The sequence below is a fragment of the Octopus bimaculoides genome, chromosome 24 (genome assembly GCF_001194135.2).
Source record: "Octopus bimaculoides isolate UCB-OBI-ISO-001 chromosome 24, ASM119413v2, whole genome shotgun sequence".
Classification (NCBI taxonomy): Eukaryota; Metazoa; Mollusca; class Cephalopoda; order Octopoda; family Octopodidae; genus Octopus; species Octopus bimaculoides.
This window is the reverse complement of record NC_069004.1, coordinates 15,080,714-15,085,418: the sequence shown is the minus strand read 5'-3', so window position 1 is coordinate 15,085,418 and position 4,705 is coordinate 15,080,714.

Sequence of the window (4,705 nt, the reverse complement as noted above, 5' to 3'; positions counted from 1 at the left end):
ATATATTAGTATGACGCTCGGGAATACGGAAAGTCTTTGACGTTTCGAGCTACGCTCTTCAACAGAAAGAATACGGAGACAAGGAGAAAAACACGGAGAAAAAAAATTGAATAGTGTTCAGTCAACGGTCAATCATAATAATGGCCGATCATAACAATGACTGACCGGAAGTTAGAAATTCTTATTTCAGGAGAGCTAAGAAAGGGGGAGATAACAAACGGTGATCGGGAACATATATATATATATATGTTTGAGTTCATGATGACGTATGTGGGTAGGGTATAATTCAGATTTGTTGAATATCCAAGAGACGGAAATTCTTTGTAAGGAAAAAGTGGTATCCATCCCCACCGTGTGTTACGTCCTTTCGTTTATACATTAGGTGTATTATTTCAAAAAGCCTCTAAGGCCGAGCTGACAGAATCGTTAGCACGCTGGGTAAAATGTTCAGTAGCGTTTCGTCTATCTTTACGTTTTGAGTTTAAATTTCGCCAAAATCGACTCTGCCTTTCTTTCTTTCGGGGTCGATAAAATAAGTGCCAGTTGAGCACTGGGATCGAACTAATCAATTTATCGCCTCTCCCAAAGTTGCTGGCCTTGTGCCAAAATTTGAAACCATTATTTCAAGAAGCCTCACTGAGTGGTCTGGAATGCCAAAACAGCGTTCAATAATTTAATTTAGCCTTTTATAGTATTCAGATTACTCTATCAAATGTAATGCTTATTTATTCACGATGTTTTGAATTAATCATGCATTATCTAGTGGATTTGAGATTTCGATGATGTGATTGTTTATTTTTAGAAAGACATTGTAGAGTACGTGTGAGAGGCCGGATCTAGCCAGTTTGAACATAAAACATATGGAATATTTCGGTCGAATATGACTGGTTTCAATGCTAAAGGGTTAAAGCAAGTTCGGAATCCTCGGAGAATTTTATTTAAGTTCTACTAATGATTTCTTAGAACAAGAATTTTGTGACACAAAAGATTTAAAAAGTAACATAGCATAGCAGTCATACATTTAAAACGAAATGAAAAAATCTACCTGTCTTCTGTCTATATACATAAGTGTATTTGTACAAATATATACGTGTGGTATGTACGTATGCAAGTGTGTATGTGTGTGCGATATGTGTATAATCATAAATATGTTTACGTTTATATATATATTACACACACACACGTGCAGACACACGCACACACACACACACACATATACTCACACACACACATACACACTAAGGGAATTCAAAAATTATCCAAAACTTTGTTTAGGTAAGTCACACTGCTTCCAGCGCTCGCGCACTTAGGGTTACATAATCGAGGTTTGAGCTTGATCGCTGCAGTTTTTTTCTTCTTGTGATACAGAGTAAACATGGCCACTCCTCTGGCAGTGTGCACCAAGATAGAACAGAGATCAGTGATCCGCTTTCTCTGGTTTGAAGGTGTGTCAGGGGCTAAAATTCATCTCAGGCTTTTGGTACAATACATGGACAGCGCGGTACCGTTAGGGGTGTGTATGAGTGGATCGAGAAGTTTAAGAATGGCCAGACAAGTGTGAATCACGAAGAGGGGGCAGGATACCCTTTTGGTGAACCGACGAGTGACCATTGACGAGGTGGTATGTTCTCTGCAAAGTAGTCATGGTTCTGAATACGAAGTCATCAACAACAAGCTTCGCTATCATAAGGTTTGTGCGTGATGGGTGCCGAGAGAGCTCCCTGACGCGTATAAGCGCAATCGTGTGGAGATCTGTCAACGCTTACTCGACCGCTACGGCGATGTAGGCGAAGCTTTTTTGGAGAGAAAAGTTGCAAGAGAGGAGACCTGGATCTATCCCATTGAGCCAGAATCCAAAAGGTAGAGTATAGACTGGAGACACCCGGAGTCACCAGCGAAAAAGAAACTCAAGAAGAAATTCAAGACAACCTTCCATAGAAAAAAATGATGCTAATCGCTTTGTGGGACGTAAAAGGGTCTATAATGGAATATAGTGCTCCAATAATTATTGGTATGAATATGAATTCATAGTCTGGATATAGAAGCTGGAGGTTTCGAAGCAGTTGTCCATAGATATCCTCTTTTACTTTGATTTTCAAAGAGATATTTATATCTGCAGGACAGCCGACATCTATGATGGTACATACCTTTGCCCCTCTATCCCAAACAACAATATTCGGCCTGTTATGTTTACATTTGATAGAAGTTTTGATGGGAATATTCCCCCAATATTCCTTGAGTTGATGTTTATGAATGTATTCCATTACAGAAGTTTATTTTAGGACAGTATTTTTTGCGGATGGCATTGTAAATTACTTTAGCAACAACATCGTGCTGCATAGAGAGGTAGTACCGTGACGACATTTTAGGACAGCTGCTAATCACTTGCGTAGTGTCTTCCACAGAAGCATGACATAGCCTACACATGCAGTTGCACCTTGGGATTATAAGAGCGTCACTGTCTCTCTTGTTCACCAGGTACTTTGTGGCAATCTCCTGTTCCTGGATTGCAAACGCATAGCCTTCAAAGTGTGATTTGATGTAGAGGTCTTGTGTCCAAGAGAGGCTGCGCTTCGTGTCAATTCTACTGTTTTCCTTAAGCTTCCGGGCAACATACCCATGCATGGTTTTTTTATGTATGATGTGTGCTTTCCATCCAGGTCTTCTCTGAAGTAAGAGAGCCCAGCTATTTTGGGGCTGTGTAGGAGATCATCAGGGAGTGACAGTTTCTTGAGGAGTTCACTGCCAACTCGTACAATGTTGCTCACTTCACTTTTCAGGACTGCACTAATATATTTGTTTTTGCTGCTGTTGTTTAAAAGTCGCTGCCTGAATGATACCGTACAACATTCGAAGGCCGTCTGCATTGATCTCAGGCCTCTACCACCTTCATTTCTTCTTAGGTAGAGCCTGTCAACATCATTGTTTTTGTGAAAGTTCCCAGTTGTTGTCAGGATTTTGCTGATTTTGATATCTATGGGGTAGATTTCCTCTACAGACCAACCAAGTATCCCAAATATTGGGATCAGCACTGGTACTGAAATTGCATTGTGAGATATTGTTTTGTTGTAATATTCTCGGGTCACTCTATCTTTACTCACAGTGCCTTCATATGATACATTTTCGTCTATGCCTAGGTACTTGTAACGTTCTTTATATGGAATGGGGGAGATAGAGAGTCCGTTGATGCATAGGTTTTGGGGGACTGACTTTCCTCGTTCTATAGCCAAGCATGAACATTTTTTTTGGTCAAATTCCATGCCTATATCAGCTGAAAATGTTGTTATTAATTCCAGTTGGTTTTTGGCATTGTCAACACGTTTAGCATAAATCTTCAGGTCGTCTACAAAGAAATTTTGAGTTACATTGATATTTCTAGTAGATGAAGATCCTAGCGTGTAACCATTTGTTTTCTGCATTAGGAACGATAATAGATTCAGTGCCAAAATGAAAAGAGATACAGAAAGACTATCTCCCTGGAATATTCCCTTTGTAATGCCTATACTATAAGAAACAATTATTCTGTTCTCAGTTGTAAGGCTAAGAATAGTTGTCCATGTCTTTGGGAGTCTCTCTATAGAGACAATTAAGGTAGTAGGTACCTTTGCCAGATGTAGACACTTCAACAGCCAGGAACGAGGGATCGAGTCGAATGCCTTCTTATACCCAAGCCATACCGTCACAAGGTTTCTGCGTTGATTTCTTACTTCAGACAGTACAGCTTTGTTTATTAAAAGTTGTTCGGCACACCCCCACACTCCCTTCTTTCCACCAGCCTGTTCATCAGTCACAATGTTGTTCGGCTCACACTGGTCCTGGAGGAATTGGTTGAGGCAACTTGTGTACAGTTTGTACACAATGTTTAGGCAAGCATTGGGCCTATAGTTTCCTGCTATCTCGGTGATTTCATTTTTGGCAACAAGATTTGTCCTTGTTGTAGCAAGCCAATTTGGTGTATCAGTCTGACCTTCCATAGTCCTTTTGAACATACGTATCAATTGGTTTCTATAAAATGTCAGCTTCTTGTACCAATATCCAACTATTAGGTCCCTTCTAGGTGCCTTCCCATTCTGCAGTTTGCCTACTGCTATAGCGAAGGTTTCTGCATCAATTTTGTATGTTTTACTGTTAGTGTTGGTACAGTATTCTCTCTCAGTTGTATTTAACCATGATGCATTCATGTTGAAATCCTTCTTTTATTATCAAACTTTTGACCAGAATGATTGTAGATCTTCTTGGGAGGGAACTTTTATAATAGTAATGTTTTCCTTCCTCATCTCTCTGTATAATGTTTGTGGATTGGAATCAAACTTGCGATATATATTACACACACAAAGGTCGTCTACAAAGAAATTTTGAGTTACATTGATATTTCTAGCAGATGAAGATCCTAGCGTGTAACCATTTGTTTTCTGCATTAGGAACGATAATAGATTCAGTGCCAAAATGAAAAGAGATACAGAAAGACTATCTCCCTGGAATATTCCCTTTGTAATGCCTATACTATAATTAATACTGGCTCGCTCAAAATTTCGCATACGATAGCGGAGTTTCTCGCTCACTGTCTTGAGTTCATGTTTTAAAGTGATTATCTTTCCCTCAAGAGCTTGGTGTGAAGAGGTGTCATAAAGTTTCATTCATTTTTGTGTAAGGTAGAGTTGGTGAGGTGTAAACTCATTTTTCTCCTTACATTTTATCATTGTAG